Below are 11,894 nucleotides of genomic sequence, written 5' to 3'. Positions count from 1 at the left end.
TTTTTTTGAGACAGAGTCTCGCTTTGTGGCCCAGGCTGGAGTGCAGTGGTGCGATCTCGACTCACTGCAAGCTCCGCCCCCCGGGTTCATGCCATTCTCCTAACTTAGCTTCCGGAGTAGCTGGGACTACAGGCACCGGCCACCAAGCCCGGCTAATTTTTTACATTTTTAGTAAAGACAGGGTTTCACTATGTTAGCCAGGATGATCTCAATCTCCTAACCTCGTGAAATCCTTTCTATGTGGCACCAGCAACAACTGAGGGACTCAGACTCAACCCTCACAAGAGTGCCTGCAACCAACTCATTTGCATAGCATATTCTCTTTTTGCAAAAAACAGAAAACCATCAACAGGTCAAATCTAACTTTGAGTAACATACACTATCACTACACCATACAAATAAGAAGAAAACAAACAAAAAAAAAGTGGCAAAACTTGGAAGATCTGCTTCAAAGTACCGGTGAGCAACATATGCTGAGATCATTCAGAATGGCAAGTGACACCTGCCACTGTCCTTACCTGAGTCAAGCACCTGCAATGTGCTGTCAACTCAAGCAAACAAAAGCAGATTGTTCCTCCTTCTAGAGAAAGGACGTGTCTTGGGCTGCCAGTTAAGCACAAGGAGTCTAGCGTCATAGCTGCTTAGAAATAAACAACTTTAAAATCTTTCTCATAGTCACATTTCCTTCTCTAATAAACAGAATCACCGGTGATACCCTGTATCTCTTTGCTTCACATTTCCCCCAGATCAGTGGTTTTCTAGCTCTGGCGTGCATCCAAATCCCTGGCAGGGCTCATAAAAACACAGATGAGTGGGTCCCAGCCTCTGCCTCAGTCGGACTGTGGGGGGCCCAAGAATTTGGGTATCTAACAAGTTCCCAAGAGATACTGATGCTGCCGGTCTGGTGACCATACTTTGAGAACCATGACCCTTGAGAACATAATCTCTCATCGATTGAACCTGGACTTGCAGGAGAGACCCAAGCATCAAAATATTTAGTAAAACTAGATGCTTTGAGGGCTGTGTTCAGGAAGTCACAAGATACCAGGAACTCACTGGAAAAATGTACAAAACTTCCTGATTGAAAAATAAAGGTTGCAGCGGCAGTTGCTTGCTCTCATCTCTTCTGATGATGTTCTCTCCCCCACTGCCACCCTACTCCCCAGGCATGTTGCGAAGGATAAGTAGGGCGCTGTGTTGGAGGAGCTGAAATTGGTGGAAGACTGGGATGTTGTGCTTGGATAAGAAGTTTCTTTGTGGCACGTATAATTCTTGGCCCACAATATACACCTTTCGGAAGCTTGAGGAGCCACACAGGGGCTGGGATCTCCCAAGGATTTCATGAACAAAATAAAATCTGCCAACTTACTGTGTTCTTTTAAATTAACCGAAGACCTACAGGACCACTGACTACCATATTTTATCAAATCTCAGGTTCATCAGATCGTTATTTTATGTAGCACCAAAAAGGAAAAGAAAAGCTACAATCAAATTATGGTATACACCACCAACTACAAGATTCATCTGGATTTCCAAAATGTTCACATATGATCTCAGAAGCAATAAAATGCAATATCGAAAAATGTGTCCTGGTCTTGCTAACATTTGAGATCATTTTTTAATGTGCTACTAACCCTTCCTTACAGCAGCTAATGTACTGCTTGTTTTAATGGTTATGTGGACATATGTGAAATCAAATAGGGTAATTCCAGCAAATCTATAGGTATTTTTAAAGGCAGAACATTTTAAAACTTTTTATTTTGAAATAACTTCATATTTCAAGTTCCAAGACTAGTATGAAGAAATTCTGTGACTTTTTTTTCTGAACCGTTTTTGAGAGTACACTGTGTACTTTGCCATGTAAATACTTCAGGCTGCATTTCCTAGGAACAAAGATATTCTCTTATATAACTATAGTGCAGTTAATAAATTCAGGGATGTAAGAGTCAAGGTCTCACTCAGTCACCTAGGCTGGAGTGCAATGGTGCAACCAGTAGCTCACTGTAACCTCGAACTCCTGGGCTCAAGGGATCGTCCTGCGTCAGCCTCCCAGGTAGCTGGGACTACTCAAAAAGGAAAAAAAAAAAAAAAAACATGCGAAGTATCAGAATAATATACCAAAGACATTGCTTACATCTCCTCTCCTGAACAAATTTTAGAAAATTCCTATGTAGCAATGAGACAGATTTTGGCCTATGGTAAGGAAGAACATATTAGGAGGAACCATATGAAATTGCCATTTTATAGGTCAAAAGTGAATGCATGCTAGCAACATCATACACCTGTTGGCTTCCTGCAATCGTGAGTGTTCAAGTCAGGTGATCTCTGGCCAAGGAGGATGTGACAGAGTAAAGGAATTCATGCAGCATCATGAGGAAAGTGGACTAAATCGCCTCTAATGCCCCTTCACATCCCAAGGGTTTGCGTTTTTTTGGTTGATGTACACTTCCCTTTTAGGGTGAGTCAGAAGAGGGATTGCTTCCTTGACATGATGTATTTACCTCTTTCACACTTTTGCAAATGCACTCATTCCTTTCTGTGGCTGCAGAATACTTGAGGGCAGGTCATTTGGGCACAAAGGGAGACGGTGACCCTGAAAGCTAGACAATGTGTAGATGTGCAGCTTAGAGAATGGAAAACGTAAAACTGGTTGCAGGAGCAAATCATTGTTTTGTCTAAATATTGGCTGAGACCAAATGCCTGAGTTTTACTCCGAATGTCTTCAGCAATAGGATTTGAGCAAATGTCTGCCTCTGTAATTTTAATATTTACAAGGTTATTATTATAACCCTGACCCTTGCCTTCCTAACAAGTGTGTTATGCGATTAGCTAATTGATCATGATGAAGTACTCTGAGTTCCTTGTAGAAAAATACTACATTAAATAGAGAACCAGTATCCCGCCTAAATGCCTTATCTCCATGTTGAGATTACTAACTTCCCACTTATGAAACTGATCTCTAAATACACATAACAAGCTGTAGTTAGTAAATTCAAACACCATAAAATAAATGATTGATTTTTTTTAATTTAAATTGCGCTGTTGGGACTAATTTTGCCAATTTGAAGGTTATTCCTAAATAACCAAATCCTCATTTACTCTGCTAACTGGCTCTTCAGTACATTTGCAAATAGAACATATTACATTCCTATCATCAAACAACTTTCCCATTAGCTACAGTAAATACTCTGCACTTTGGTCACCCATCAGTTCCCCATAGAGTTATGGGTTATAAGTTTAATCGTTTCATTTGCATATCCAGCTGAGGTAAATTAGAAAAAGTCGCCACACTCATTACACTTTATTGCATTGCAAACACAGATGTCTGTTTTTCCAGACCCACTTAACCTTGACCTAAAGAAAAAGATTAGAGTAATACAGTGGGAAAATAGACACTGTGTGTTCACTTGGCTTCTCACGTCTGAACTGCATTGAATTTCCTAGAAAATAAGAGAATTTTCATTTTTTAATTAACAGGGTAACCTTGAAAAAATTCACAATGATCAGATATTGCTTCCCTTAGTTATGAATTACCTGTTAAAAGATCTTCAGACATAATTTTCCTGGACAAATAAACATAAACAAACCATCTCTATAAAGAATAACTTCACAACATTGGAAAAAATTCCTTCACTAGGAAACGATAACACGCAACCACCATCTAGCTTAGTGGTAACGCTGGTGAATTCATCTTACCACAAAAGACCCCAAACCACAAAAGACCTCAAATGGCCAAAGCATTTGGGGAAATGCTTTGGAAATGATAACACCCAGCCACCATCTAGCTTAGTGTTAATGCTGGTGAATTCATCTTACAAAATTACAGGCAAAAAGGCCAAGAAAAAGGTGGCCAAGGGGTCTCTCGGGTTTGTGACTTTCGCTCACTGGATACTATTGTTACCAGAAAGAAATCCTGATCCAGACCCCAAGAGAGAGTTCTTGGATCTCGCACAAGAAAGAATTCAGGGCGAGTCCACAGAGTAAAGTGAAAGCAAGTTTATTAAGAAAGTCAAGGATAACTAATGGCTACTCCATAGACTGAGTAGGTCATTCCCAAAAGTAAGAGCAGGAACATGCCCACCCTAGGTACAATGCTTGTTTACATCATGCGGAAATGTGCTCTACCACAAGGGTTTGTGATAAAGGATTAATTTTCTTAATTACTGTATTTTGCAAGAATCAATATTATTATCTTTAAAGCAAAATTAGAAATGCTCTTCTTCTCAAGGTATCAGGATATCAGGACATTCCTGAGTCTGGGTCTGTTTAGTAAATGTTATCAATCTGTTCCCTCAACAGTAAACCCCTAGAGGGTAGAAATACCTGACCTGGGAATGCAGCCTCGCTAGTCCTAGCCTCATTTTTCCCAGCCCTCCCTCAAGATGGAGTCACTCTGGTTCTAATGCATCTGACACTATCATCTGTCTCCCTCACCGTACTCTGATAACTGAACGAAAGGCCCTCTTCCCCCTCCCTGGTATTATTCCAGGACGGTTCCTTATGCACACCTGTGCAAGCACATGGTGCAAAGGGATGGACTTTCTGCGTATGCACAAGTGACAAATCTTTAATTAGGGTCCATTATCCCAATTGCCGAATCTTCATACCCAATGGATAAAAGCCATTTCTACATGTAAATTTTGGGAGCTTTTGCTATTCTTCTTTCATTGACAGACACAGTTGTATATTTTATCATGTACAACGTGATGTTTTCAAGTATACCTACCTTGTGGAATGACTAAATCTAGTTAACATATGCATGACCTCACATAGCTAGCGTTTTTGTGGTGAGAACACTTAATTAACATCCACACGCTTAGCATTTTCCAAGAATTCAATGCATTGTTATTAATAACTATAGCCACCATGTTGTGCAATAGATCTCTTAAACCTATTTCTTCTAACTAAAATTTTGTATGATTTGACCAACATCTCCCCAGTTCCTCACCCAACCACCTCAGCCCCTGGTAACCACCACTCTCTACTTGTATGAGACCAACTTTTTTAGATTGAACATATGAGTGAGATAATGCATTTTTCTCTTTCTGTGCTTCGCTTATTTTGTATAACATAATGTCCTCCAGGTTTAACCATGTTGTTGCAAATGACAAGAGTTCCTTCTTTCTTATGGCTGAATAGTATTCCATTGTATATATACCACAGCATCTTTATCCATTCACCCACTGATGGACACTCAGGTTGATTCCATATCTTAGCTATTGTGAATAATGCCACAGTAAACATGGAAGTACAGATATCTCTTCAACATACTGATTTTATTTCATTTGGATATGCATAGCCAATGGTGGGATTGCTGGATCACACGATAGTTCTATCTTTAATTTTTGTAGGAACCTCCGTATTGTTTTCTATAATGGCTGTACTAATCTACATTCCCACCAACAGTGTGCAAAGGTTCCCTTTTCTCCACATCTTCGCCAACATCTATTTTCTGTCTTTTTGATAATAGCCATAACAGGTGTGAGATGATATCCCATTGTGGTTTTAATTTGTATTTTCCTGATGATTAGTTGTTATATTGAACAGTTTTTAGACACCTGTTGGCCATTTGGATATCATCTTTTGAGAAATGTCTATTCAAGTACTTTGCCCATTTTTAATTGAGTTACTCATTTTCCTGCTATTCAGTTGTTTGAGTTCCTTATATATTTTGAATATTATTTTCTCTGTTAGGCAGAAGCTTTTTAGTTTGATGTAATCCCACTTCTCTATTTTTGCTTCTGGTGCCTGTGCTTTGGGGATCATATTCCAAAAGTCATTGCCCAGACTTTTCTTCTAGTAGTTTTATAGTTTTGAGTCTTACATTTAAGTATTTAATCCATTTTTGTTGATTTTTGTACATGGTATGAGAGAAAGGGTCTATTTTCATTTTTCTGCCTGTAGATATGCAGTTTCCCCAGCACTGCTTATTGAAGAGACTGTCCCTTGCCCATTGTTTGTTCTCGGCTCCTTTGTCAAAAATCAATTGGTGCAAACATGGATTTACTCCTGTGTTCTCTATTCTGTTTCATTGGTCTACGTGTCTATTTTTATGCCAGTACCATTACTACTTTAGTTACTGTAACTTTGTAGTATATTTAAAATTAGGGGCTGGGCGCAGTGGCTCACACCTATAATCCCAGCACTTTGGGAGGCCGAGGCAGGTAGATCACTTGAGGTCAGGAGTTCAAGACCAGCCTGGCCAACCTGGTGAAACTCCGTCTCTACTAAAAATACAACAATTAGCTGGGCGTGGCGGCACATGCCTGTAATCCCAGCTACTCAGGAGGCTGAGGAAGGAGAATCACTTGAACCCAGGAGGCGGAGGTTGCAGTGAGCCAAGATCACACAATTGCACTCCAGCCTGGGCAACAGAGCGAGACTCCATCTCAAAAAAAAAAAAAAAAAAAAAGCTTTGGCCGTTTGAGGTCTTTTGTGGTTCCATATCGATTTTAGGATTGTTTTTCTATTTCTGTGAATAATGTCATTGGTATTTTGATAGGAATTGTGTTAAATCTGTAGATTACTTTGGGTAGTATGGACATTTTAACAATATTAACTCTTCCAATTCATGAACATGGGATATATTTCCATTTATTTGTGTTTTCCTCTATTTCTTTCATCTGTGTTCTATATTTTTATTGCAGAGATTTTTCATCTCCTTGGTTAAATTTATTTTTAAGTATTTAATTTTTTGTAGCTTTTGTAAATGGAATTGTTCTCTTATTTGCTTTTCAGATAGTTCAGTGTTAATGTATAGAAATACTACTGATTTTTGTATGTTGATTTTGTATCCTGCAACTTTACCAAGTTCCATTATCAGTTCTGACAATTGTTTGGTGGATACTGTAGGGTTTCTGTATATAAGATTGTGTCATCTGCGAACAGGACAATTAACTTCTTCCTTTCCAATTTGGATGCTTTTTATTTCCTTCTCTTCCCTAATTGCTTTGGCTAGGACCTCTGGTACTATATTGAATGGAAGTGGTAAGAATGGATATCCTGATCTTAACAGAAAAAGCTTTCAACTTTTCTCCACTGAATATGATGTTAGCTATGGATTTGTCATGCATGGACTTTGTTTCTTTGAGGTATATTTCTGTAAATTGTTAATAGCTAGAATAAAAAATTCAACACAAAATTAAACTTGAAGAAGTATCTTTAAAGCAAACATGAAAATCAGCAAAAGCAATATGTATGTGATATATGTATACATTGTGTATATGTATACAATGTTGAAAGAAGTCCTTTTAGGGAGCATCTGAAACTCAATCAAAGCATACAAACAAACAATTCATCTTCACGTGCAACCATAAAGGGCATGGAAAACACCTGGCTTCATGCTCAAGTTAAAACTGCACAAGAAGGTACGCGAGGTACCTTTATGAGGTATACATATGCCCAAAGAGATGTGCCTTCAAGATAAACATGGATAAAAGGAATTGCAAAAAGAAAAACCAGAAAGAGGAGATAACAAGTAAAGTATGCCAAAACAAATTTAGATCCAAAAATCAACTTAGGTGACATATGAGTTTATGCCCAGAAAAAACTTACATCAGTGACCAAAAGAAGACCTCAATAAAACATACGAAAGTGTGTTTTATCTTTACAGCTGAGGCATCCTTACAGGGAAGCTAATGAAGTTTAAGCTTCTGGGCCCTTCAATTACACAGCCCTTTCTAAAGCCCTACAGCAGTCCTAGAAATCTGTTTTTGTAAAATTTTCAAACCAAGATTTTCTAGCCATCATTAGTTAAGACACTGTTCCCTTTCATTCTGACTTCTCTGACATCTTTTTCTTTGTGTCAGATGGCATGGCAGCAACTGCAGGCATTTTTGATGTTTGGTAAAGGGGAAGTTGAGTTGGAAATAGACTGATTTGGGGATTATGGGGGATAGTGATGGGTTTTCCCATCCTTCCAAATGTTGTTAAAATGCTACTCACCTTCCCAGAGGAATGCCTGGGAATACTCCTTCCTTCCCACTTTGCCCATTCATCCAGCTACCTGACACAAAGGAGTAGGGTCAGGAGCTATATCATGATCTGCCAAAGTTTGAAAAGTGTCAAGCCAGAAACCAGTCTGTAAAAAAGTCTTCCCATCATCAGATACATATAATTGCAAGCAGAGGATTTAGTGCTCATCAATGCATAGTCAAAATAGATGTTCTCTCCTGTCAGAAATGGTATAATATGTACAATTTGAAACATACCATACATTTATTTTGTCTTTTTTAAATAGGAACATTTAAACATGCCATTTTTAGTACAGTTTTGAAAGATGTCTTGTAAGGTTTTAATAAAATAAAAGATAGATTGTAGACTTCTGATTTGGATGTATATAAAGAGTTTCCTCTTTTAGATGCTTTAAATTTATTAAATAACTGAAAGTTCATATTAAAAAATAATGAAATATGTAACAAAAGAGATAAAAATGAGAGTTGAAACCAGTAGATACTATTCTGACATCAAGAAAAGAATTGTATCAAAAATGTTCAAATCATGCCAAAAGCAATAATTCACTCAAGGAGGAGATCAGTGTTGACTAGTAATAATAAATACACTCTTCGATTGTGTGATCATTAAGTTAATAAAGAGGAGGAACTCAAACATGCTGAGAAAAGCTTCAATTTCTTCCTGATTTGACAGGAAGTTCTGACATCAATAAACATAATATAAAACTTACAACGTACAAGGACATTGACAACGAGGAGTGTTGTCAATTCAAAGACCAACACTAATCACTGCCTGAGAAAATCTGAAATGCCTTGAAATTTCAAAGCCTATATAAAAAAGAAACTTGGCTTTGCGTGGTGGCTCACACCTGTAATCCCAGCACTTTGGGAGGCTGAGGCAGGTGGATCACGAGGTCAGGAGATTGAGACTATCCTGGCTAACATGGTGAAACCCCGTCTCTACTAAAAATACAAAAAAAATAGCTGGGCATGGTGGCACGCGCCTGTAGTCCCAGCTGCTCGGGAGGCTGAGGCAGGAGAATCGTTTGAACCCGGGAGGCGGAGGTTGCAGTGAGCCGAGATCGCGCCACTGCACTCCCGCCTGGGCAACCATGCGAGACTCTGTCTCAAAAAAAAAAAAAGAAACCTGGTTATTTCCCCAAATTTGAATCCTAAACAATTTTAAAACTTTACATGGCATTTCCAATAACAAATTAGAATGCTGAAACAAATTTTCTTAAACAATAATAAATTAAAATGTTGATCGACCATGCTTAAAAAAACTGAATGATATTTCTGTCCTCTCAATAGAAAGAAATACTAAAAAATCATGTCAAAACTATGCAACCAAAAACTGTAAGGGAAATAGTACCACGGAGGTGTGTCAGGCAGTGAATCACTAAAAATGGAATGTTATTTTCCTGAATCATATGATATGTGTTGTATTTGTTGCCTGTTAGGCTTTGTAATTTTCTTTGCTTCTTTCAATCTAATGATTTACTTCTATATTTAATTTTGTATTCATTGTTTTGTATTCTGTTAAAGAGGGCTCTAAAACCTACATAAGCTTTAGGCTCCACAAATTCTGGATATTCTCCTGCCTCAAAGCACCACTCGATTTCATATGTGCACAAGAGGATACAATAAGATGTTCACAATGAAACGAAGCCCGAAGCCCGCATGATAAGGTTCAGAATCCTGATGGGGCAACAAATTAAAGATCAAAGTGAAAATTCCTCAGGATAATGAAAACTGGCCTTGTATCTCAGTGGATACATGTCTTCCACAAAGAAACAACAGCAACCCTTGCCTTTGCCTAGAAACAGAAAGTCATTTGTGGTCTCTTGACTGTTGCGATGTTGATTCTCAACTAAATTTTACCAAACGCCATGTCAGAAGGAGGATGCACAGGCCACCTAGTTCAAGTTATGATTCCCTCTCTGAAGCACCATTTTTCTTTAATAAAGAATTACTACTGCAGGCCAGGTGTGGTGGCTCACACCTCTAATCCCAGCACTTTGGGAGGCCGAGGTGGGTGGATCACTTGAGGTCAGGAGTTCGAGACTAGCCTGGCCAACATGGTGAAACCCCATCTCTACTAAAAATACAAAAATTTGCCGGGTGTGGTGGTGGGGGCCTGTAATTCCAGCCACTTCGTAGGCTGAGGCCGGAGAATCACTTGAACCTGGGAGGCAGACGTTGCAGTGAGCCAAGATTGCACCACCGTACTCCAGGCTGGGCGATAGAGCAAGACGCCATCTCAAAAACAAACCAAAAAAAAAACAGAATTCTTACTGCAAAAGAAAGAAAAGAATATGCAGGAGAGTCAAGCTATGCAGCTTTATTTCCCTAGTTCTATATTTTTCTTTAGGCTAATGAAAACATGGAATTTGCACCAATCTACCCTTCAGTGTTTCCAAAAACATTATTCGGTCCACCATTGTTTATCAGGCCTGTAAAATTTCCTAAGTTGGCACTCACATCTGCTGTGTTATGCCTCCTTCCCTTTGTCTTCCAGAACTTCCACTCTGGTTTCCTGTATGATAGAACTGAGAGGATACTAACATGTTCTAATAGAAAATTCATTGTGAATTCTTCTGTGAATATAAAATATTTGAAGGATTTAAAAGAAAGAGTTAGAACATAAACTTTACTTTGGGCCAGCTGGTTATCATTTGGCCTGCCTTGAAGTTGTTTAATCCTCAGGAATGAGCCAGTCTTTATCCTCAGAGCAGCAAAAGACTCTCAAACGTGAAACAATGGACACTTATGAGTCCCTTGTTGATCTATTTCTGCAAGAGATTTGGTTAGCTTTTCCAGCAAAGAATCTTAAAACCACACTACTGAAAAGGACACAACGAGGTCATCTTCTGAGCCAGACTGCCAAAAAGGACAGCACTTAAAATAATGAAAACAGATAGTCATTGCTCCAGTTCTTAAAATCTTTATGGGACAGATGCTTCTCTCGAAGACAACTGTGCGCTGGTTTTAGGAGCACTGCGGCTGAATGAAGATCTATAACGCTGGCAAACTCATCAATACCCTCTCAACTGCAACAACAACGTCAAGATGTCTACATCCAAAGAAACAACTGGCTCAAAGGATTAAGGTAATATATATAACTCCCAATAGGAAGGTTTTGCCTCCATGAAACGTTTAATCGAATTAAGCATCAGAAACCATAGTGGCTTACATGGAGAAGGAATTCTTCATCTAACCCTTTAATTAATATCCTTATTAATTATCCATCCAATGAAACTCTGGCAGTCATACAGATCAGGTTTTACTGGACGAAAACGAAATCCTCCAAACAAAGATTCCTTTTGATTGATTTGCCTGATATACTGTGAAGTGTTTATTGTTGTTGTTGTTTTTGAGACGGAGTCTTGCTCTGTTTCCCAGGCTGGAGCGCAGTGGCGCGATCTCAGCTCACTGCAACTTCCGTCTCCCAGGTTCAAGCAATTTTTCTGCCTCAGCCTCCCCAGTAGCTAGGACTACAGGCACAAGCCACCACACCTGGCTAATTTTTGCATTTTTTAGTAGCTTTTTAGTAGAGACGGGGTTTCACCATGTTGGCCAAGTCGGTCTTGAACTCCTGACCCGAGGTGATCCACCCACCTCAGCCACCTAAAGTGCTGGGATTAAAGGCATAAGCCACGGCACCCAACTAGTAAAGTTGTTTTAATTGTTTAAAAAGTGCAGAATAATACATACTATGTAGAGGACAGATTGAGAGATTGGCTGCAAATCTGCACCCTTCCTTGCACCTGTACCCTTGCCACAGCCTCACAATGGTAAGAAATGGCAATGGCAATAATGAAGCTGATGTTCATCTCAACACAAGATTTTAGAAGTGCACTTTCTGCTTTCACAACTCTAAGATAATTGCATACATTATAACATACTTAGTTAATGGCTATTATTCAGTGTTTCTCAGGGTTT

This window comes from Mandrillus leucophaeus, unplaced genomic scaffold, assembly GCF_000951045.1.
Source record: "Mandrillus leucophaeus isolate KB7577 unplaced genomic scaffold, Mleu.le_1.0 Scaffold17, whole genome shotgun sequence".
NCBI lineage: Eukaryota > Metazoa > Chordata > Mammalia > Primates > Cercopithecidae > Mandrillus > Mandrillus leucophaeus.
Note: the sequence above shows the minus strand (reverse complement) of the source record.